General features: G+C 44.1%; 1 long non-coding RNA gene across 1 annotated transcript in view; it reads left to right on the forward strand.

Moving 5' to 3' along the window:
• The window catches only part of LOC138297296 (uncharacterized), a 108,561-nt gene extending 86,454 nt beyond the window's left edge, over positions 1–22,107 (forward strand). Inside the window, exon 4 of the long non-coding RNA XR_011204002.1 lies at positions 21,341–22,107. This is a non-coding gene — a long non-coding RNA (uncharacterized lncRNA). The remainder of the gene's footprint in view (positions 1–21,340) is intronic.
• Positions 22,108–25,263: the final 3,156 nt, after the last annotated feature.

A 25,263-nucleotide genomic window follows, 5' to 3' on the forward strand; every position in this document is an offset into this window, starting at 1 on the left:
GCGGTTTGGCTCAACATACACGTACACTCACATTCAGTCATTTACGCATGCCACGCAACTGACACCTGCATGCACGCATACAAAAAGAGACCCACAACCCCCCACACAATACCCCTACACACGCACCCCCCACCCCCTCTCCTGTCGGAAAACCTGACTTACCTGCTTGCAGGGGGTCCTCCGGCAGGAGACGGGCAGCAGTGTCACCTTACCGCCATCCGCCGCCATGACCGTCGACGGTATTCCGCCATCCTTCTGCCGGAATTCTATCTACGGTCATAATGTGGGTGGGTAGCTGGTAGCCATGGCGACGGTATGTTGGTGGCTGTCGCCGTGGCGGTAGGCGGCATTTACCACCAATGTCATTATGAGGGCATTAGGTGTTTGCTGCAGTGGGTTTTCCAGCAGAGAATTGGTTTCAGACATGTGACACACTATCTGGATGACTTTTTTCTGCTAGGTAGATCTGGGTCCAATGAATGTCAGAGAGATTTGCAGACTTTCCAGGTGGCTATGGAAGAGCTGGGAGTTCCTCTAGCACCAGATAAGACTGAAGGCCCTGCTGCATGTATTACCTTTTTGGGTATTGAATTTGATTCGGTAAAATGGAGGTATGATTGCCAGTTGGTAAAGTCAAGAAGTTTATTTCCTTGTTGGAGGCGGCAGTTAGCAAGCAAAGTTGGAGCTACAGCAGGTATAAGCCTTATTGGGACATTTGAATTTTACTTATCGAGAGGTGAGAGTTGGAAGAGCCTTTTGTAGGGGGCTTGTTTTTGCAGTTAAGAGAGCGGTTGTACCACATCACAGGATGATGCTTAAGACCTGCATCAAGGCTAATTTGTGGATGTGGATTTCCTTTCATCAAGGATTTAATGGTGTCACGATGTTTACAGCTGATGAGGAATGGTTATGGCAAGTTAAAAAAAATTCTGATGCTTCTAGAGTGCATGGTTTTGGAGTCTTCCGTGGTGGTCATTGGGCTGCCGAAAGTTGGCCTGATTCCTGGAGGGCGGCACATCATAGCATTGCTTTTCTTGAGTTTTTTTCTCTGCTAGTTGCTCTGGTTTTCGCGGGGTGGCAACTTGGCTGACAGGCTTGTGGTATTCAATGTGGATAATCAAACTGTGGTCAACTTTGTTATTCTACAAAAGTCATCTGATGAAAGTTTTGAAGTTGTTGCAGCTCTTTTTGCTTCATTGCTTGAAGTTCAACCTTGTATTTAAGGCACAGTACATTCCAGGTGTGAATAATGATATCGCTGATGAGCTATCTCATTCACAGTGGCGGAGATTCCATGGACTGGAAAGATGGTGTGCTGAAGACGGCTCTGCTGCAAGACCCTTAGGAACTGGGAATCTGAGGCTGTTACAGTTGATTCGTCATTCCCAAGCTCCATCTACTCAGAAGACATGATAAGGCTTGGTCTGAAATCCTTAAGTCAGGTGCAGTTAGGAGATGGGAAGGACCATATGCATTATGACACAGGAGGGAGGATGGGGTCCGTTTTATCAAGGGTTAGATCGACCTGGGATTGGGGGGGTTACTATATCAAGGAAGATGTCAGGTATTTCACTTTATGGTAAGTATTACTGGGGTTATGACCCAATGGAAAGTGAAATTTGCAGGAGAATTGTTTCAGGCTGGGTTAGGGAAGGTGGAGTAAGGTCTGACAGAAGGCATCCTATTTCTATTAAATTGCTGAGGGACATATTTGGTGCTTTACAGTGGGTTTGTTTTTCCCATCGGGAGGTGGCTTTGTTTTCTTTATGTATGTCTTGCCTATACCATGGTGCTTCCAGAGTATCTGAGTTACTTGGAAAGAAAAGGGGGCAGAGGTTTACAACGCTGTCATGTAAGTATCCTGGAAGGTGGTGTGGGCTCCTCATAAACTGACAAGTTGTGTAGAGTTCAAGAAGTGGTTTTAAGAGCAAATTTTCTTAATGAGTGTCCTCTAAATTGCTGGATTTTTTCTTCTGCGTTTTTATCGCCATTGAGTGAATATGTGTTTTTACATGAGGATGGCTCTGCCCTAACTTCTTTTCAACTTACTGCGGTTTTAAGAGCTGCTTTAGGTAAGCTGGGCATATCCCCGAAAGTTTATGGGACACATTCTTTCCGCATTGGAGCTGCCACAGATGCCAAAAGGTGATGGTAAAAGTGATAAAGTGATTATGGATCTTGGACGTTGGAGTTCACATTTATTTTAGGCCATTTCTTCCCCCCCCCCCCGGGGCCAGCTGAGCTAGAGGCCAAAATCCACAGGTAGGCACTTTGCAAAAAACACCTCTGTTTTCTGTGAAAAAATGTGTTGTGTCCACGTTGTGTTTTGGGCCATTTCCTTTCGTGGGCGCTAGGCCTACCCACAGAAGTGAGGTACCGTTTTTATCGAGAGACTTAGGGGAACACTGGGTGGAAGGAAATGTGTGGCTCTTCTCAGATTCCAGAACTTCCTGTCACCGAAATGAGAGGAAAAAGTGTTTTTTTGGCCAAAGTTTGATGTTTGCAAAGGATTCTGGGTAACAGAACCTGGTCAGAGCCCCGCAAGTCACCCCATCTTGGATTCCCCTGGGTTTCTAGTTTTCAAAAATGCGCTGGTTTGCTAGGTTTCCCCAGGTGCCGGCTGAGCTACAGGCCAAAATCCACAGGTAGGCACTGTATTCTATGAAAAAACGTGATGTGTCCATGTTGTGTTTTGGGCCATTTCCTTTCGTGGGCGCTAGTCCTACCCACACAAGTTAGGTATCATTTTTATTGGGAGACTTGGGGGAACGCTGGGTGGAAGGAAATTTGTGGCTCCTCTCTGATTCCAGAACTTTCTGTCACCAAAATGTGAGGAAAATGTGTTTTTTAAGCCACATTTTGAGGTTTGCAAAGGATTCTGGGTAACAAAACCTGGTCAGAGCCCCGTAAGTCACCCCATCTTGGATTCCCCTAGGTCTCTAGTTTTCTAAAATGCATAGGTTTGGTAGGCTTCCCTAGGTGCCGGCTGAGCTAGAGGCCAAAATCTACAGGTAGGCACTTTGCAAAAAACGAAAAAAAAAAAAAAAACAACAAGTGATGGACGGAATGCTGAACATTGTCAAACACTCACCCCCAGTCATAGATCTGGGTTTAATCCATCATTCTTTTGCTCACCATGCCACCCCAGTTTGGACCCAGCCATATGCAAATCAGTCTTGACCCTGTTCCTCATGGGAACAGTCCAGACCGAACTGCCAAGCCAGGTCCTCACTGGACCGGAAACAAGCATCCTGGGACCGGTTTCGGGGTTTCACCCCTCATCAGCCAGGCTAGCTTGAATCCAGTGGCATGGGAAGCACGGGACCCACGTCTGGGCATACCCTTCCCACTTAGGGCGACAAAGCAAAAACAACAAGTGATGGACGGAATGCTGAACATTGTCAAACACTCACCCCCAGTCATAAATCTGGGTTTAATCCATCATTCTTTTGCTCACCATGCCACCCCAGTTTGGACCCAGCCATATGCAAATCAGTCTTGACCCTGTTCCTCATGGGAACAGTCCAGACCGAACTGCCAAGCCAGGTCCTCACTGGACCGGAAACAAGCATCCTGGGACCGGTTTCGGGGTTTCACCCCTCATCAGCCAGGCTAGCTTGAATCCAGTGGCATGGGAAGCACGGGACCCACGTCTGGGCATACCCTTCCCACTTAGGGCGACAAAGCAAAAACAACAAGTGATGGACGGAATGCTGAACATTGTCAAACACTCACCCCCAGTCATAGATCTGGGTTTAATCCATCATTTTTTTGATCACCATGCCACCCCAGTTTGGACCCAGCCATATGCAAATCAGTCTTGACCCTGTTCCTCATGGGAACAGTCCAGACCGAACTGCCAAGCCAGGTCCTCACTGGACCGGAAACAAGCATCCTGGGACCGGTTTCGGGGTTTCACCCCTCATCAGCCAGGCTAGCTTGAATCCAGTGGCATGGGAAGCACGGGACCCACGTCTGGGCATACCCTTCCCACTTAGGGCGACAAAGCAAAAACAACAAGTGATGGACGGAATGCTGAACATTGTCAAACACTCACCCCCAGTCATAGATCTGGGTTTAATCCATCATTCTTTTGCTCACCATGCCACCCCAGTTTGGACCCAGCCATATGCAAATCAGTCTTGACCCTGTTCCTCATGGGAACAGTCCAGACCGAACTGCCAAGCCAGGTCCTCACTGGACCGGAAACAAGCATCCTGGGACCGGTTTCGGGGTTTCACCCCTCATCAGCCAGGCTAGCTTGAATCCAGTGGCATGGGAAGCACGGGACCCACGTCTGGGCATACCCTTCCCACTTAGGGCGACAAAGCAAAAACAACAAGTGATGGACGGAATGCTGAACATTGTCAAACACTCACCCCCAGTCATAAATCTGGGTTTAATCCATCATTCTTTTGCTCACCATGCCACCCCAGTTTGGACCCAGCCATATGCAAATCAGTCTTGACCCTGTTCCTCATGGGAACAGTCCAGACCGAACTGCCAAGCCAGGTCCTCACTGGACCGGAAACAAGCATCCTGGGACCGGTTTCGGGGTTTCACCCCTCATCAGCCAGGCTAGCTTGAATCCAGTGGCATGGGAAGCACGGGACCCACGTCTGGGCATACCCTTCCCACTTAGGGCGACAAAGCAAAAACAACAAGTGATGGACGGAATGCTGAACATTGTCAAACACTCACCCCCAGTCATAGATCTGGGTTTAATCCATCATTTTTTTGATCACCATGCCACCCCAGTTTGGACCCAGCCATATGCAAATCAGTCTTGACCCTGTTCCTCATGGGAACAGTCCAGACCGAACTGCCAAGCCAGGTCCTCACTGGACCGGAAACAAGCATCCTGGGACCGGTTTCGGGGTTTCACCCCTCATCAGCCAGGCTAGCTTGAATCCAGTGGCATGGGAAGCACGGGACCCACGTCTGGGCATACCCTTCCCACTTAGGGCGACAAAGCAAAAACAACAAGTGATGGACGGAATGCTGAACATTGTCAAACACTCACCCCCAGTCATAGATCTGGGTTTAATCCATCATTCTTTTGCTCACCATGCCACCCCAGTTTGGACCCAGCCATATGCAAATCAGTCTTGACCCTGTTCCTCATGGGAACAGTCCAGACCGAACTGCCAAGCCAGGTCCTCACTGGACCGGAAACAAGCATCCTGGGACCGGTTTCGGGGTTTCACCCCTCATCAGCCAGGCTAGCTTGAATCCAGTGGCATGGGAAGCACGGGACCCACGTCTGGGCATACCCTTCCCACTTAGGGCGACAAAGCAAAAACAACAAGTGATGGACGGAATGCTGAACATTGTCAAACACTCACCCCCAGTCATAGATCTGGGTTTAATCCATCATTCTTTTGCTCACCATGCCACCCCAGTTTGGACCCAGCCATATGCAAATCAGTCTTGACCCTGTTCCTCATGGGAACAGTCCAGACCGAACTGCCAAGCCAGGTCTCACTGGACCGGAAACAAGCATCCTGGGACCGGTTTCGGGGTTTCACCCCTCATCAGCCAGGCTAGCTTGAATCCAGTGGCATGGGAAGCACGGGACCCACGTCTGGGCATACCCTTCCCACTTAGGGCGACAAAGCAAAAACAACAAGTGATGGACGGAATGCTGAACATTGTCAAACACTCACCCCCAGTCATAGATCTGGGTTTAATCCATCATTCTTTTGCTCACCATGCCACCCCAGTTTGGACCCAGCCATATGCAAATCAGTCTTGACCCTGTTCCTCATGGGAACAGTCCAGACCGAACTGCCAAGCCAGGTCCTCACTGGACCGGAAACAAGCATCCTGGGACCGGTTTCGGGGTTTTACCCCTCATCAGCCAGGCTAGCTTGAATCCAGTGGCATGGGAAGCACAGGACCCACGTCTGGGCATACCCTTCCCACTTAGGGCGACAAAGCAAAAACAACAAGTGATGGACGGAATGCTGAACATTGTCAAACACTCACCCCCAGTCATAGATCTGGGTTTAATCCATCATTCTTTTGCTCACCATGCCACCCCAGTTTGGACCCAGCCATATGCAAATCAGTCTTGACCCTGTTCCTCATGGGAACAGTCCAGACCGAACTGCCAAGCCAGGTCCTCATTGGACCGGAAACAAGCATCCTGGGACCGGTTTCGGGGTTTCACCCCTCATCAGCCAGGCTAGCTTGAATCCAGTGGCATGGGAAGCACGGGACCCACGTCTGGGCATACCCTTCCCACTTAGGGCGACAAAGCAAAAACAACAAGTGATGGACGGAATGCTGAACATTGTCAAACACTCACCCCCAGTCATAGATCTGGGTTTAATCCATCATTCTTTTGCTCACCATGCCACCCCAGTTTGGACCCAGCCATATGCAAATCAGTCTTGACCCTGTTCCTCATGGGAACAGTCCAGACCGAACTGCCAAGCCAGGTCCTCACTGGTCTTTGCAAAAAACACCTCTGTTTTCTTTAAAAAAAATTGATGTGTCCACATTGCGTTTTGGGGCATTTCCTGTCGCGGGCGCTAGGCCTACCCACACAAGTGAGGTATCATTTTTATCGGGAGACTTGGGGGAATGCTGGATTGAAGGAAATTTGTGGCTCCTGTCTGATTCCAGAACTTTCTGTCACCAAAATGTGAGGAAAATGTGTTTATTTAGCCCAATTTTGAGGTTTGCAAAGGATTCTGGGTAACAGAACCTGGTCAGAGCCCCACAAGTCACTCCATCTTGTATTCCCCTAGGTCTCTAGTTTTCAAAAATGCACAGGTTTGGTAGGTTTCCCTAGGTGCCGGCTGAGCTATAGGCCAAAATCTACAGGTAGGCACTTTGCAAAAAACACCTCTGTTTTCTTTCAAACAATGTGATGTGTGCACGTTGCGTTTTGGGGCATTTCCTGTTGCGGGTCCTAGGCCTACCCACACAAGTGAGGTATAATGTAACGGTATATTGCTTTCGAAAATCTGACATTGCATGAAAAAGTTACAGAGTAAAACGCAGAGAAAAATTGCTGGTTTTTTACCTCAATTTCAATGTTTCTTTTTCAGCTGTTATTTTCTGTAGGAAACCCTTCTAGGATCTACACAAATGACCCCTTGCTGAATTCAGAATTTTATCTACTTTTCAGAAATGTTTAGGTTTCTGGGATCCAGCATTGGTTTCACACCCATTTCTGTCACTGACTGGAAGGAGGCTGAAAGCACAAACATTTTAAAAATGGGGTATGTCCCAGTAAAATGCCAAATTATTGTTGAAAATTGGGTTTTCTGATTCAAGTCTGCCTGTTCCTGAAAGCAGGGAAGCTGGTGATTTTAGCACTGCAAACCCTTTGTTGATGCCATTTTCAGGGGAAAAACCACAAACCTTCTTCTGCAGCCACTTTTTCCCAATTTTTTGAAAAAACAAAATTTTCACTGTATTTTGGCTAATTTCTTGGCCTCCTTCAGGGGAACCCACAAAGTCTGGGTACCTCTAGAATCCCTAGGAAGTTGGAAAAAAAGGACACAAATTTGGCTTGGCTAGCTTATGTGGACAAAAAGTTATGAGGGCCTAAGCGCAAACTGCCCCAATTAGCCAAAAAAAGGCCTGGCACAGGAGGGGAAAAGGTCTGGCAGCGAAGGTGTTAATTGAGAAAACCCCTGAATAGTTAAAAAAACATGCTTGACACTCATTTGTGTTAGTGGACCATATTAACCACCTGCCGGGACTGGAAAGTGAAGAATTATAAGTACCAGACTTAACCATTGATTCTAGCTTGTCCTCAGTGATATTGAGGAAGTATTGCCAATCTTTACCCTTTGCCGGGGTGGGGATACTGGGCGTATTCAAGTCTTTAATTTTTGCTAACCCCAGACAGGATGTCTGCTAAATTGTGTAATTTAAGAAAATCATTTGTACAGGAATCAGGCATGCTTGGAACAAAGCCTCCCTACCCTGTATCTGCCAATCTTGTGTTCCCCATACACTATTCAAATCAATAGTGCTCTTCCAGTATTCGTAACCTTCAACTACGAGCCGGGAAACAAAAGGATCTGAATAAATCATATTTGTATCTGTTAGCAAAATGTTCCTAATTTGTGCCAGAGGTATCTTAAAATAATATGACTCTGCTTTTCTTGTGTCATGCCCAGAAAAGTATGTAAATTTATCAATATAATACTGTGGGTTCCCCACCGGTGGTGTAGGACAGTGTTCACACTGTGTGTAGTTTAATACTGGCCTGTATCTAGTGGCACGGTGTAGGTAGTAATGTCCCCAATTGTTATAGCAGAACATTTCCCCATAATTCATTGTATATTCATATACATCATCACTTTCAAAAGCGGAATAGTCCTTCATTTCCTTTAGCATGGAATCAACTGCTTGGACATCCCAATCATCAGAAACAACATCAAGTGTAATTACATCAGTCATTTAAATTTTGAACACGTATGTTATTTGAATAATTTCAGTAGGCCCGTATATATATCGAATGGAACTTTGTCCCATACAATCCCATCAGAAATCGGTATTGCTGTAATATTTACAGGGGACAAATCTCTCCGAACCTTTTGTGAAGAATGATGTGGTGTTAAAACTTCATCAACAGGCTCCACACAGGAGCGATCAGGAATATAGTGACCATTTATAAGCAAAAAGAAAACAGTCATAAAACCAATCCATAAAATTTCAAATAGTTCTTCTTAAGCCATTGATACAGCTTACTACTTTTTGAAACATTGTCAATCACTGTAGTGGATGAGTCTGAAGAAAAATCATCAATGTCAATGAAATAGCCAGAGACAGTCTCTGCAAACATGGGAGCCAGTGCACCATCTGTACTTTGGTCCACTTCAAGTTGGGGGCTTTTGATAGACAGGGTTGTTAGTCTGTGATGTGTTTGTGTAAAAAACAGCTAGATCTTGAACCGGGGTGGTCACTGAAGTAGTGACTGGAACCAACAAAAGTTCATTGTCCGCCCTGCCCATGGTCAAGGAGGTGTCTGGAACAGCAGTTGACATTGTTGCATAGTCTATAGTAGTGATGTTCATCCTACTATGTAGATGTATGTGTTGGGTAGTGAGAGGGGATCGGGAACCATCCAAGGGACCTCTTGGCCTACTGTGAAGGATCAGCCACATGGTGTAGTTTGATGTCATCAATGGAGATGAATCTGTTTGTCTTAGAACCAGACAGTGGTGGTAAGATGACAGTCCTGGTGCCTTTCATTCCCAAGAACGGTACAGGTGTTCTGTATGATGGACCGAATTCTTTCTTCACTGCGATCTTCTCACAAACCAGATCCCCAACTTTAGGAATCCAGAGAATCTAAGCTTTCGCTAAATCCCTTATTCCTAAGGTGGCAGCACTTGCAGACGATATATCATCACGAAATTGCTGAAGCTCCTGTAAAACAGTGAGACGTTCATTTATGTCAAATGGTGTTTCTGCTGCCACCATACCAGGGGCTTCAAGATCTGGGACATACATAGGTATCCCAAAGAGAACCTCATATGGAGTACGTCCCCCCAAGGACCGTCTTGGCAGATTATTCAGTGCTCTCTGGGCCCCATATAGGTGATGTAACCAACTGCGGCCTGAACCTAATACTTTCTTTATCCAATCTCATCTGAGAACGAGTCACTGCAGCCACAGAAGCCGTAGCTACTGCTGCTTTGGCCGCTTCATCAGCCAATGTATTACCAGCAACGTGTACTCCTACACATTGGTGTCCCAATGTATGGACTACATGGACACACGGCAGCTTATCCTTAAGATCAGCCACCCTCCCCCACAGTATTTTGTGTTTAATGGTGTTCATTTTAGAATCTCTAAACCTGTTCAGTTTCCAATGATTGAGATAGTCATTGTATGACTGGACGCAGTAATAAGAGTCACAGACTATTAAAGTCTGGCAATCTGGCTCAGTATGTTCTAGCGCTAGAATAAGAGCTTTAAGCTCAGCCAACTGGGTTGTGCAGTCCCCTAAGGTCTGCGTGTAGGTATTGTGAGGGTGGAAAATTCCATCTTCCATCACTCCGCTCACGGCTGCGCAAGCTGCAGAGTATTGATGTTTAGTACCTACAGCCGGTTGTGCTGAACCATCAGTGTATATGACAGTATGGTAGTTGTCTAGTGGCAAAATATTTCGAGGAGCGGGGTACTCTTGTTCGTACTGGAGAAATTCTTGTGTCTGAAGTTTTGGATCAAAAATGTAATTGACGTCTTTGGCCATTAAATCCAACGTGAATGTAATGCTTCAGCGTTGGGAATGCTTGCTTTGGTGACAGCCTCTAAGGCCGGCACCGGGGAGACAACAATAATAAGTTTCCCCTGGGCAAGTGGCCTCTTTTTTATGACGGCCATCTGAACTGCCATCAGAATCTTTTCTGTAGGTGCAAAATGCTGTTCAGCATTGGAGTATAAATGTGATTTATATGCTATGGGTACCATGCCATCCTCATTAAAGGTGACATAAGTAAATCCAATGGCACCAGCAATAATTCTGATGACCAAATTTGTTTTATTGTCACGTGTGTGCAAGTGTTTAGCTTCTAGCATGTCCCGTTGCATTTCCCTAAGGATGTACGTGTGTTCAATTGTCCAGTGCCTGCTAGAAGATTTGGGCTGAACCACGTCATAAAGTGGCTTGATCCGTTGTGCATAATCTGGAATGTATGTTCTGCCAAAAATAAAGTAACCTACTTATAACTGGAGTTTCTTTAGTGAGTTAGGAGGGTGCAGTGGAGCACATTTTTCTAGAAAGTGCGGGCCCTGTTCTTTACCTCGTTTGATAGCTCATATCCCGGGAATAATACAATAAGAAAGGCTATCTTGCTTTTCTTAAAATTGAATTTGTAACCGAGATCTGCAAATCCCAAAATGATCCAATCGACCCTCGCAAGATGAATGTCGAGGACGTCGTCTGTGAGATGTCATCCACATAGGATAATGCCTCGGAATCGATATCGTGTAGTATCGATGTTACACGGGCTGAAAATAGCCCTGGGCTATTCTTATAGCCTCGAGGTAAACGACAAAAGCGTTTCTGAGAGCCAAATGAGAATGCGCTCAGGTCCCGACTTTCATGTGCTAAATTCTGGCAGAAGAATCCATTAGAAATGTTTAATGTTGTTTTATATTTTTACGCACTATATTATTTATTAGTGCCGTGCTGTGTGAATTCTGTATAGCATATGTACATGTATGACTATTCAAGTGTCTGTAATCAATGACTATTCTAAATGAATGGTCTGGCTTTGCAATGGGGAATAACGGATTGTTCATTGCAGATGTACAGGGCTCAATCACTCCCTGGTACTCAAGTTGGGCGAGTATTTCCCTCACCGGAGCTTTTGCTTCATGTTTAACAGGATACTGTGGCTGCAGTTGGGGTGTAGACCTAATGAGAATAACATGACAAGGAGACTCCTTGTCCCAACCTACATTATTGCGGTATAATGCAGGTGCTTGCGCTAAAGCCCATTCAGAAGCATAGGCTTCTTTGTCTGCTTCCGGAAGAAGATCGGAGAAAGAAGGCAAAATTACATCTTCCCCATGCGGAAGCTTGCGGACGTGTTCAGGTGGCCAGTCTCTTTCGGCCAATAGGATATCACTAGTAAGTTCATCCCAAAATATCACCCTAATAATGCGCTCCACGTCTCCCTCTATCTGAATTTTTAAATCATACACCCTATCAGGGGGTAGTACGTGGCCATCCGCTGTTTCAACTGCGATGAAATCGCTAGTTGCTGTCGCATCCTGATGATCTTTCAGACTCTGGCGGCATATCGTGACCTCTGCCACGCTGTCTAACAGAGTCACTGCCCACGTCTTGTTCCTCAACAGTGTTCTCAAGTATACTGGCATTCTTAGCTGTTAGTGCTGCCACTGTGGCTTTTGCTGAGGAGTCTTTTCTTCTTTTTTAATGGTAGACTGCGGAGAGTCTTTCTTTTCTTTCACGTATTCAGGACGTCGATCTTGATGGCCCCCTCTCTCGCTACATCTATCCGGTGCATCCTGAAAGGAACGAGAGGGACGTGAATCAGTATATCTGTCTGTAGTTTTAATGTTCTCCCAATTTCTAAGATTATATCTCCTTTCGGAGTTCTCCGGGTGTGGAGAATCAGCTCTCCCATTCCTTCTTTCTTTGAAATCTTTTTGTTTGTCCCATTACTTCTTCGAGCCCTCTTGTGCCTGCTTTGTACCCTCCTTATGGGTGGTACCTTGTAATTTCAATTTCTTTGGTTTAGCTCCCAAACTATCCCGTCCTATACTGGTATAGGTACCGGAAATTATTTTTGGTAGCTGTCTCTCTTGTTCCTGGTATGGAGTTTCCCGGAGACGCTGGCGAATTGCCAGTGCTACCGCTTCCCCTTTAATGTTACTGAGTATTATTGAGGATACTGCGTCAAAGTTACACATTCATTTCATCCCCAAATCCAGGGCTGGTGCAGCCCCATGCTCACTTTGTATTTGTTTTAACACTTCTGCTAAATTGGCAAGTGTCGGGGTACCATCTGTGGTAGTATATATGGCAGCGAAGACTGTACCCCATGTGGCACAGTCATCCACCGAGGGAACCATCCCAAAGGGCAAGCACATAGTGAGCAGTCTATGTTTTTTCTGTGGTCCCGTATGGGGAAACACAGCTTCCAGCTGATTAGTTTTCTGGGCAATCCAGAGCGGTTTTTTTTCCCGATCCGCGGGTACTTTACCCATAATAGTATGTATTGTTTGTGGATTAATCCCAGTAGCCAATTGATAACCACCAGGTGCTGGTGGTGCTGGATGCGCTGGTGTTGTGTTTAATGTTTGCATTACGAACCAAACTAATCGTCTATATAATGTCACTAATTCATTATATAAATCTCGCAGATCTGCTAGTGGCATGTTCTGTATGCCTGGGTGAGGTGTGTATGTGGCAAACATAGGCCATGTAGGTCCATCGTTACTTAAGGGACCTAACCTCACTCTTTGTAGTACATGTGGTAGGGCGCCTTCAAACCAGTTCTGGTGCTCTTGGTATGTGAGCGATATTTCATAATACTGGTATGCTCGGTACCGCTGAGGTACATTCGCAATTTCATATGTGTGGAATGTATGTGTTCTTTGGTCAACCTCAGGAAAGGTGACCCAACAGTAAAATGTTTCTGTTTGGTATGCTTCATTAGCTTCTATTATAAGAGTAACATCCCCGCCCTCATCTGTAAGGCCAGGCATTAATAAATGTGTTAGTGCTTGTATAGCATTTTCAGGAATGCCAATGGCGTTAGCCATATTTGTTTAGAAAAACGGAACACCAAAAATGGGGAGTAAAGTCCTTTTATGTGTTCGAGCTCGAACAACCTACAGCGTAATCAGGTCTTACCTTTTCAGCTGAGGACGATTTTCCCAAAGACCACGGACGTCTCCGTATAATGGTACTTAGGGAACCTGTTGTCTGTGAGACAGTGATAGTTGGGGTATCCGTAAATTAGTGCCTAAACACCATCGTTGGTGGCGCCATGTCGTAGTTTTGACTCTTTCTCTGGGCAAGACTGCTGGTTAGAGGATGACAGTACTTTTGTTTGTAGTCAACTACGTCTTTCCTACAACAAGTCGCAACTGTTGTCCCAACCTTACCGGCTCACTAGCAGCACCTCACCAGAAACACAATAGTAAAAGGTGATTTGTGGCAGCCTTTATGCATGGACTAGAGAGTAAGACATCTCAGGGAGTGTGGTGGTGAAACGGAGATTACCCCTTTCTCACAGATGTCTCATACAAACACAGGCAATGACAAAGATGCAGTAACGTTTCAATAGTTTTAATTCAACATAACTGCAATTTGCGATAAGTTGCATGGGCTGCAATGATTAGGATAATGAATAATGCAAGAAACAGAATTGTGAAGACGAGAGTCATTATTACAAAGACGCCCACCATCTTGCAATGCATAGAAAAGTCATACAAGATGTAATATGCCCTAATACCCTAATGTGAAAGGCCTAACCTCCTACCTAAAGGAGAGCTGGGTTTGTTAAACCTAATCTGCCAATGCCATGTCCATGAAAGGAGCCCCCAACCCTCGTTACCTTGGAATGAGGTCTCTATCACAGACTCCGCAGGGACACAAAGGCTGGGTCAGCGTCAAGACGACTGCAGCATCGATATCAGCGATGGTGGCGATGCCCTCTGTTCGGAATCCCTCTGATTATCTGTCTAAATTGCAATATATTTATACAGATCTTCAAGGACCCGTGACGTAGGTGTGTTCCCAAACAATAGATAACAGACATGCTTGGGACGGCAATTAATATAAACAATCCCTCGAAAGTATAGAGAGGGAAAATCCCTAAGTGTAAACACCTACTGTTTGTTTGTCTTTAGTGCTTGATCTTGACACCTTAGCGCGGTGACACTGATAATGTAACTCATAACAAGTGGCCTAACTCTAAACAAGGCAGCCATCTTAGAAGAACTAAATAATTAAGGGCCAGATGTAGGAAGCATTTTGCATGCCGCAAACTGCGAAAATCGCAGTTTGTACCATGCAAAACGCGCATCACGATGCACATTCCCAGTTTGCGTGTCGATACCGACTTGCAAAATGGGAATGCGACTCGCAAATAGGAAGGGGTGTTCCCTTCCTATTTGCGACTTGCACCGCGATGCAGAATTGCTTTGTGACTGCGAACGCGGTCGCAAAGCAATTCACAGTTACCACCCCACAGTGTCACACTGGTGGTAACCCATTCGCAAAAGAGAAGGGGTCCCCATGGGGCCCCTTCCCCTTTGTGAATGTCGCCATTAATGTTTTTTCAGAGCAGGCAGTGGTCCAATGGACCACTGCCTGCTCTGAAAAACCGAAACCAAATGGTTTCGTTTTTTTTTTTTAGTGCAACTCATTTTCCTTTAAGCAAAACGGGCTGCAATACAAAAAAAAACTGCTTTATTTAAAAAGCAGTCACAGACATGGAGGTCTGCTGTCTCCAGCAGGCCATCATCCCTGTGAGTGCAGGGAATCTCAATGGGGTCGCAAAATGCGAGCCCATTGAGATTCGCAGACGGTGTCTGAGACACCGTTCTGCATCCGATTTTGCAAATCTGAAATTGCGAGTCACACCGACTCGCAATTTCAGATTCGCAAAATCAGAGTTTACTACATCTGGCCCTAAATGTGCTAAGACAGAGCAAGCTAAGGCTAAGCCAACTCCTGTAATCCCATTAAAACGAAGTAGGATTCACTACAGGGTCTGCACTATGCACTGTGGTACATCATAAAAAGTGACACACCAGTGGCACAGAGGGCTTGCATATATGCTCCTAAATGCTAATCACTTTGCCAAAATATGAAGATTGTCCACAATCACACCCACAGATCCAGAGTCACCCAAGAAGATTTTAAAACACTTCCGAAACAACTCAGATAATCTGATGTGGATGAGAATGCTGAAGAACAACATTTTGTCTGATATATGACCAGGATGTAACTAAGAAGAACAAGTATATGCTGCGTTTCACCCAAATCACAACTGATGTCAGATATCTCTAAGTATATGTTAGCAGTCTATAGAGCATGGTAGATTTATTTATGTGAACCTTAGATATTAGAAAACCATACCATAGATGTTTAGCAATACCATTGAATTATGAGGTTTCCCCACTTAAACACGTTCCAACACTGAGGGCTTGGAGGTAGTAAGGGCTTGTCCGGTCTCCCCAGGGCTTTCAGGGCATTGGTAGTGCAATCCATGACAAGGATCCCAGGGATTGGTAGGTGGACATGGCGTGGGCGTCCTTTTTGGCCACTGTCACACCCCAGGTAGTCATGGTGTGGTTTTGTCATTGGTTTCTCTCCAAAGTAAGGTAAGCCCTAAATAGTTTCGATTTCGGTTTCAGTGGTTGTGAATTACTACTGTATTACGAGATATTGACTCAGCCTAATAAAGTAGTTGAGTCATTAAAAATATTGTATGAAGAGGGTACTGAGGATTTGTTACAGGCAGGTGTTTTAGAGCAAGCTTGGGTGAGTATAAAACGCCCTAAGAGGCAATCCGCAGAAGGGGTTGCTGCAGCAGGTTTAGCGTGTGCCTCACATGTGCAAAGGGGAAGAAAATACCACCAGAAGACGGCGTCGGGTAGACAAACATGTTCCTCACCTGAGCCAACAGTTGTAGGTGGAAACTGGGCTCGGGTGCTGTCATTCCCATTTTGAATAAGCGTATGGTTTTTCCGCGTGGGGACTCCATTTGCCTCGCCGCACAGGAATGTCAGGAAGGCAGCGCATTTTGGAAGAGGGAGAGGTGTTCAGGCTCGAGTGCGTGAGGCGAGTGCACCGCTTGGGGGCTTGTATGTCCAGCGTGCATGCATCTGAAGAGGGAGGCAGCATAATAGAGGAAGGATTTCCAAACTTGCACCCACATGAGTCAGAGTAGGCCAGCTGACTTATTAGTGGAAAGTATGTGGGGCGAGCCTTCAAAGATGGCCGCCCCCAATAATTCTTCCAACCCTGTCATTTTAATTGACTTGGAGGAAGAATTGGATATGCGACAAGGTGACTACAGTGTCAGTCAAGATTTTTTTCAGCAGGAACAGGCATGTTTATGTAGGACAGATCATCCTGAAGTGCAGATGGTGCATAGGTTATTTAGTTCTATGATTTATAAAGTGCAGAGCTTCCAGGTGGAGAGCAATGCTATGTTGCCAGCACATTTGTCATTTGACTATAAGCAGGATGTATTGCAGAATGTATAGTCTCATGCAAGGGAGTCAATTTACGTGGACGCTTCACGTGGTGAAGGGCATCAGTTGCATGCAGGTCAGTTTTTTGGTGAAGCACAGCACAGGACAGCTGAAGGAATTTTGTGGTGTGACAGCTACTTTAGGCTCAGCAGCTGAAGGGTTGGAGCCATTCCAAATTGTCCAATGGTGAGTACGGCAACAGCAGACTTACCGGTGAGGGTTGGGGCACCCTTAAACGCCGGTGAGAAGAGAAAGCTGTTTCCGAAGCAAACAGCCTGACTTTGAGGGGATTGCCTGGTGAATCTTTGAATTCCAGGCACTGGCAGATCCTTTAACAACCATCTACCAGCAAGGGTGCTGATATTCTTGATACAGTTCTTAATTTGCAGGATGATTTGCTTGACTATGAGGATGACCAGGATAGAGAGGATAGTGAAATTCAGGAGGATTTGGGGGGAAAGGATTGTGCAGGAGAAGGCTAAAGAAAATATGGGGATGTTATCTAATGAAGGAAGGAGTTTTGGTGTTTTACAGGATTTACCTCCCAGGACGATCCAGCGCAATCGAAAGGATGGAAGAGAATGGCGGGCATCTTCAGGCGGTTTTGTTTCTAAAGGCCAGAAAAGGGGTCTGTTGGCTGTGTGTGGGGACGGGGAGACAAAAAAGATAATTTAGTTAGTCTCGGTAGCTGTGGGGAATAGCCCTGGTGCGCCAGCGTCAAAAGATCTGGTGAGTTTGGGTGGTAGGGATATCTCCATTAAGACAAATAATGAAGGGGTTGAGGGAGTAGCAGATGATAACCTGGCTTTGGTAAGTTATAAAGCTGGAGTTACTGATGGTAAGTCTGTTCTTGAAGCGTCAGTACTACTCGAAACAGAGTCGTCAGGTAAGAAAGAAGGGATGTCGTCTAGTAGTAGTGTTAAGAGCAAAAAGTTACCGTACATGGGGGTGTCAATGCCGTTGGGGGTGCATCTCACCCAAGCAATGAAGGATAAAATTTGCAATGGCGAGTTTGTTGATGTGTTTAAATTGATACAGAGAGGTTCAGGGTTAAGGAAGGATCGAAAGAGGAAGAGTGGGAGTTAGCTAGGAGGCCAAAGGTACCTACTACCATAGAGAATTGGACCTCCGCCTTTCTTATTTTTGCAAGTGTATACTGTGAACTGCATCTGCAGCAATGTGTTGCTCTATTCAAACATATGGATGTGATTCAGAGGGCTCAAATGGATTATGGTGGGTTTGGATGATTTCAATATGATGAAGAGTTTAGAGCTCAGATGGCTTTATTTACGGAGGAGGAGTAGGGAGATATTGATAATGAGCTATGGATGCAATGGCTATGTAATTCCAAGAATGCCTCAGCTCTACACACTGCTAGTAGACCTCCTTTACCATAGAAACCCTTTCAAGTTTGGGTGGCTTTACCAGAGGTCAGTTTCCACAAAATGTATCTTGTTGGTCCTTAAACAGAGGTTCATGTTCCCGCCTCCAGTGTAAATTTCGGCCCGACTGCTCAAACTGTGGGGGTAAGCACCCCTTCGTGAAGTGTTTTGTAGGGATGTAATGGGGATAGCAGGCCAACTCTGGGAGAGGTAGAGACAGAGACAGGGGCAGGGGCCAGGTGCAGCAGGTGGTGGGAAAAGGGCCCTTCTATTAAGTTAGATTTTTTTTTAATTGTTACAGTTTTATCCACTGGAGGAGGAAGCTATACTGTTGTACTGGGGTTTTTAGAAGGTTTTAGGTTGTTTTATCAAGGTCCCAGAGTGTGTAGATGGGCAAAGAATTTGGAACCTGCAGCTGATAATCCTGATGTAGTTAGAAGCAAGTTGAAGAAGGAATTGGAATGTGGCAGAATTGTAGGCCCTTTTGATGTTTGGCCTTTTGCTAACTTAACTATTTCACCCCTGAGAGTTGTTCCTAAAAAGCAAAAAGGTGAGTTTAGGCTGAAACATCATTTATCTTGGCCTTTTGGGGAGTCAGTAAATGATTTAATTGTGCAAGAAGATTCTATTGTGCATTATGTATCTGATGATGAGGCTGCTAGGTAGGTGAGGGCTTGTGGCAGAGGGGCAGAAATGCCAAAATCAGGCGTTCAATCAGCAGTTGTATTATTGCCCCTGCACCCAGATGATTTTTCTTTTTTAGGACTAAAGTTTGATAACTTCATATTTGTGGACAGGATGTAGCCAATGGGCTGTTTAGTTTCTTGTTCCCTTTTTGAAGCATTTAGGACCTCATTACAACCCTGGTGGACGGCAGTAATTTGGGGAAAGGTACTGCCAACAGGTTGGCGGTACCTTTTTCCCAAATTATGACATTGGCGGTTTGGCTCAACATACACGTACACTCACATTCAGTCATTCACGCATGCCACACAACTGACACCTGCATGCACGCATACAAAAAGAGACACACAACCCCCCTCACAATACCCCTACACACGCACCCCCCACCCCCCTCTCCTGTCGGAAAACCTGACTTACCTGCTTGCAGGGGGTCCTCCGGCAGGAGACGGGCAGCAGTGTCACCTTACCGCCATCCGCCGCCATGACCGTCGACGGTATTCCGCCATCCTTCTGCCGGAATTCTATCTACGGTCATAATGTGGGTGGGTAGCTGGTAGCCATGGCGACGGTATGTTGGTGGCTGTCGCCGTGGCGGTAGGCGGCATTTACCACCAATGTCATTATGAGGGCATTAGGTGTTTGCTGCAGTGGGTTTTCCAGCAGAGAATTGGTTTCAGACATGTGACACACTATCTGGATGACTTTTTTCTGCTAGGTAGATCTGGGTCCAATGAATGTCAGAGAGATTTGCAGACTTTCCAGGTGGCTATGGAAGAGCTGGGAGTTCCTCTAGCACCAGATAAGACTGAAGGCCCTGCTGCATGTATTACCTTTTTGGGTATTGAATTTGATTCGGTAAAATGGAGGTATGATTGCCAGTTGGTAAAGTCAAGAAGTTTATTTCCTTGTTGGAGGCGGCAGTTAGCAAGCAAAGTTGGAGCTACAGCAGGTATAAGCCTTATTGGGACATTTGAATTTTACTTATCGAGAGGTGAGAGTTGGAAGAGCCTTTTGTAGGGGGCTTGTTTTTGCAGTTAAGAGAGCGGTTGTACCACATCACAGGATGATGCTTAAGACCTGCATCAAGGCTAATTTGTGGATGTGGATTTCCTTTCATCAAGGATTTAATGGTGTCACGATGTTTACAGCTGATGAGGAATGGTTATGGCAAGTTAAAAAAAATTCTGATGCTTCTAGAGTGCATGGTTTTGGAGTCTTCCGTGGTGGTCATTGGGCTGCCGAAAGTTGGCCTGATTCCTGGAGGGCGGCACATCATAGCATTGCTTTTCTTGAGTTTTTTTCTCTGCTAGTTGCTCTGGTTTTCGCGGGGTGGCAACTTGGCTGACAGGCTTGTGGTATTCAATGTGGATAATCAAACTGTGGTCAACTTTGTTATTCTACAAAAGTCATCTGATGAAAGTTTTGAAGTTGTTGCAGCTCTTTTTGCTTCATTGCTTGAAGTTCAACCTTGTATTTAAGGCACAGTACATTCCAGGTGTGAATAATGATATCGCTGATGAGCTATCTCATTCACAGTGGCGGAGATTCCATGGACTGGAAAGATGGTGTGCTGAAGACGGCTCTGCTGCAAGACCCTTAGGAACTGGGAATCTGAGGCTGTTACAGTTGATTCGTCATTCCCAAGCTCCATCTACTCAGAAGACATGATAAGGCTTGGTCTGAAATCCTTAAGTCAGGTGCAGTTAGGAGATGGGAAGGACCATATGCATTATGACACAGGAGGGAGGATGGGGTCCGTTTTATCAAGGGTTAGATCGACCTGGGATTGGGGGGGTTACTATATCAAGGAAGATGTCAGGTATTTCACTTTATGGTAAGTATTACTGGGGTTATGACCCAATGGAAAGTGAAATTTGCAGGAGAATTGTTTCAGGCTGGGTTAGGGAAGGTGGAGTAAGGTCTGACAGAAGGCATCCTATTTCTATTAAATTGCTGAGGGACATATTGGGTGCTTTACAGTGGGTTTGTTTTTCCCATCGGGAGGTGGCTTTGTTTTCTTTATGTATGTCTTGCCTATACCATGGTGCTTCCAGAGTATCTGAGTTACTTGGAAAGGAAAGGGGGCAGAGGTTTACAACGCTGTCATGTAAGTATCCTGGAAGGTGGTGTGGGCTCCTCATAAACTGACAAGTTGTGTAGAGTTCAAGAAGTGGTTTTAAGAGCAAATTTTCTTAATGAGTGTCCTCTAAATTGCTGGATTTTTTCTTCTGCGTTTTTATCGCCATTGAGTGAATATGTGTTTTTACATGAGGATGGCTCTGCCCTAACTTCTTTTCAACTTACTGCGGTTTTAAGAGCTGCTTTAGGTAAGCTGGGCATATCCCCGAAAGTTTATGGGACACATTCTTTCCGCATTGGAGCTGCCACAGATGCCAAAAGGTGATGGTAAAAGTGATAAAGTGATTATGGATCTTGGACGTTGGAGTTCACATTGTTTTAAGCAATATATTACGCCAAGTAACACGGCTATTTGGTATGTTTTTGTATGCTTGCAATGTTTCTGTAGGTTCTTTAATTAACATTGTTTCTCTTTTCAGGTTGTGTTGCGGGTCCTCACATGTACGGATCATCAATCTGGATTGTTGGTCACTCATTGTGAGCTGGGCAGCCAAGCAGGCGGAGTCAAGGTGTTTCGATGGACAGTTGAGCCTCTATGGGGCCAGAATCAAGATTTGGTGGGGAAGGGGAGTGGGATGAGATGGGGTGAGCTTTTAGGGGTACTTTCTAAGAAATTGGCACAGGGATTTGTTGGTTCTGCACTTAGGTGAGAATGATTTGGTTCAGTTGTCAGGTATCGGAATGTCTTACTTAGGTTAAAAACTAGTTGATCTGGAAATTTTATGGACCGAATTGGTGCACAGGAGATTTTGGAGAGGGCCACGGAGTTTTTCTTGTATTAAGAAACAGCGCAAAAAAGTGAACAGGGAAAGGAGGGGTTTTTGTAGGCAGCAGGGGATTTCTATTTTGCAACATCCTGAAATTGTGGCCAATGATGTTTCTCTTTATAGGCTGGATGGGTTATACCTATCTTTTTTGGGTAATGAGTTTTATGTTCTGAAAATATGGCTCAGGATTGCTGAATGGTTGGGTGAGCGTTTGTGGGATTTTTAAGTTGTACATTACAAGGGACACACCAGGCTGGTGAGGCAGGAAAACACCTATGGATTTTCCTGGTTGGCGGATCTGAAAGACATTTCATTGATTGAGAAGGGGTACGGGACCACTATAAAGAGAGGGCAATGAGATGGAGAAAAACTAAAGGGATGGAGGGCCAAGGGGAACAACAGGAAGTGGAGACCAGGGCAGAGGGGTACTGAATTTTCGGCAAGGGGGGTTTGAGAAAAGTGCATTGGATTCTATTAGAGGGTAGGGGTGGGATGAGGAGGAGTATTTTGTACTGTTGTGTCAGACGTTTTTTGCACTTTTTACCAAAACTGCAAGCCATTTTAATCTAGACCTTTTTCAGCAATCAACTCTCATAAACTGGACAGCTACAATTATGTACATTTCATTTTCAGAGTATAATGAATACGTCCAGGTTTTAAGTTCGAATAATTTCTGTAGCACATCAGGATCTTCATTCACCAGCTTGAAAAAAATCATGTGCTCTTCTCAGAAAATGTTCTCAATGTACATAAAATTAAAGACATGTAATAACGTTTTTTTATTGAAAGTTAAATCTAAACATTCAAAACATGCAAAATCAACTTCAGTAGCATGATAAAAATGTTGGATTTCATTTTGTTTCTAGTTGGTGCAATCCAAATCATTTTTTCAACATGGTAAATTGACAGTAAATTTAAATCTAATCTATTTTTTAAGTCTGTGAAGCAAAAGGCGATTATTCTGTTGAAGCTACTTGTTTAGGCACATTTTCACTATGAAAATCCTCCTTTAATGTTCTAGAATTTTTCTTTTCAGCTTTGAGAATACAAAGTTGTTTGTTGATCAGAGGTTTTATCACTAGTAGGAATCCACGAGTTAACACAAGTGCTCACTTACAACCCTCAAATGGATAGCATGGACCAGCAAGGTAGGAAGAGGTCACAGTTGGGGATGAGGTAATAATGGTGAATAATGTTAGTAGCTGAAGGGAGAAGTGTTTGATGGGTAAAGGACTCAGTATCTATGTGGAGCATGTACTTAGAATTGGTACAAGTAGGATAGATCTAGGAGTTATACTGCAACAGTAAAACATTAGAAATAAATGTGTCAAAGGAACTGCAAGAACATTTGGAGCCAAATCACATTTTTTGTGATCAGCAGTCAAGCTTTAGATGTAAGATGGGGCGAGGAACCACCCTTTCAGACATTAAAGTATAATTCCATTTAGAATTAAACTAAACAAGGTGCGCTTGTATAAGCTAGTGGAAAGGTGATATGCATACTGCCCCTGGGCTCCTTCCTTATATCACCGCTGTTCTTCATCACTGTCCACCATTACTTTGGCTGACTCAGGTTGAAGCACAACGCAGGCAGAACATGCCTGTGGTTTTCCCAGTGGAGTCAGGGAAAAAACACAGAAAAGGGCCCATTACCTTCAGGTATTCCTGGGGAGAAGCTTGTCATCAATGGATGATTAATGTGTAGAGGTCAAGCCAGGCTAACTTAAAATTATATTTTTGAAATGATTTTGTACTGGAAAAAAGTTTAAGAGATTTTTTAAGGATCTCGCCTAGAGCTTGGTATTGTACTGTACATTTTTTATGTGATTCTATGGTATGTTATGAAATGTGTATTGTGAATACTCTCTTATTATGGATGGTGTAAAGGTTTTTATGAACTATTATGCAGTTTAATTAATAACATAAAATTACATCAATGGATTATGGTGTAGGAATGCAGGCTGGAATCAGAGATTCTGGCCCTCTAGTATTCCTGCACCAAAATCTGCTGAACTCATACTGAGGGCCTTAATCCACAAGTCATTGTTCTTCTTACAAGTAGATTGGCAGCAAAGTAGAAGATGTTGATCAGTCAGCTTCTTTGACATTCATTAAATGTATGCAGGTCAAAGTAATTTAGCAGTACATTATAAGGCTATTGCAAGTCTCTGATGAGTTCTGTGACTATACTGAGTAACTATGCGCATTTCTTTTATAAGGTCATGGAACTGCTACATGACTTGCAGCACCCTTAAAATGAACAGTGGAGGGTACTTTATTACTTATAACATATGGTCACACATCGCCCTTCCCTCAAACCTTTAATTCCTTGTCTTTCAAATGAGAGAGACATGAAGAAAAAAGCAGAATCTAGTGCAAAATTAAACACATCAAAAGATGTTTGTAATTTGCTGCAAAAATATATTAGAATCAGTTTAATGTCAGATTAAACAAATGATGGAGCACACAATGTGTAGATGGATGAAGAAACGTTTTGTTTTTCCTGTAGTGAAATCTAGAGTGGAAAAAATAGAAATTTTCTCATGAATATTTTCTCACTGCTCATCACTGTTCCTTTGAAAAAAAAGATCTGAAGAATGAAAAGTCTGCTTTGTTTAAACTGCAGCTATAATTATGTTCAAGGACCTGCCTTTAACCTTGGCTGCTGTCTTTAGCAGAATGCATTATCACATTACAAGTTGACTGTAGTAACGTATTACAGTTTGGTAGCTACCTCATTTTGTTTCTACAGATGAATAGAGACATCACATGTGACATGTAATAAGGAAATGACGGATAGTGTCTTATCCAGGAATAGTAGCCTGCAATGTACTTTACCAACAAACTTTCCACACCACATGGAATGGTTTTAGAATTACACGGTTCAGATTGTTAATATACCTACTGTGATATATTATTGATGTTTCAATTCAAAATAACAATGAAAATAAAGCTCTGATGTAATAACATAGCATTGTTATTCACTAACATGCAAAAACTAAAAGCACAATTTGATTGTGTAGGAAACAATGTGAGGAACAGTTATTTCTTTAGAATTTTTTTTGTTTTTTTCAGTAATACAATAATAACTACCATCAAAGGTAGGCATACACAAAAATACAAACCAAAAATATCACTCAGACGGATGACAATAGCATATGAAATGAGAGTTGATCACATCACACTGAAAAAAGAAGTGATTGTACATATTAGAGTACTCTATACCGATACAAAACTCTATATATCAACATTTGTCATCATAATAAGAGTAGAAAAGAAGTCCAATATTATACCTAGTATACCCTCAAAGGTGGCTAGTACATAAATCTGAGGTAACAGGGTTGTATGTCAGAATGCTGACCACAAAAATATTGTGGTGTCATAATATCAACGTAAAAATATCAACATCAACTATATTGAGTTTACATGCTTTTTTGTAAATAACATTATTCGCATTTAAAATACAAACATTTTTGTAATTGATATAATGTAAAATGTATAAAACTCTAAAAAATAAATTAATTGAAAAACTTACAAACTTAAAATAAATGTCTCAGAAATATAGATACAGTCAA

This window comes from Pleurodeles waltl, chromosome 5 (genome assembly GCF_031143425.1).
Source record: "Pleurodeles waltl isolate 20211129_DDA chromosome 5, aPleWal1.hap1.20221129, whole genome shotgun sequence".
Classification (NCBI taxonomy): Eukaryota; Metazoa; Chordata; class Amphibia; order Caudata; family Salamandridae; genus Pleurodeles; species Pleurodeles waltl.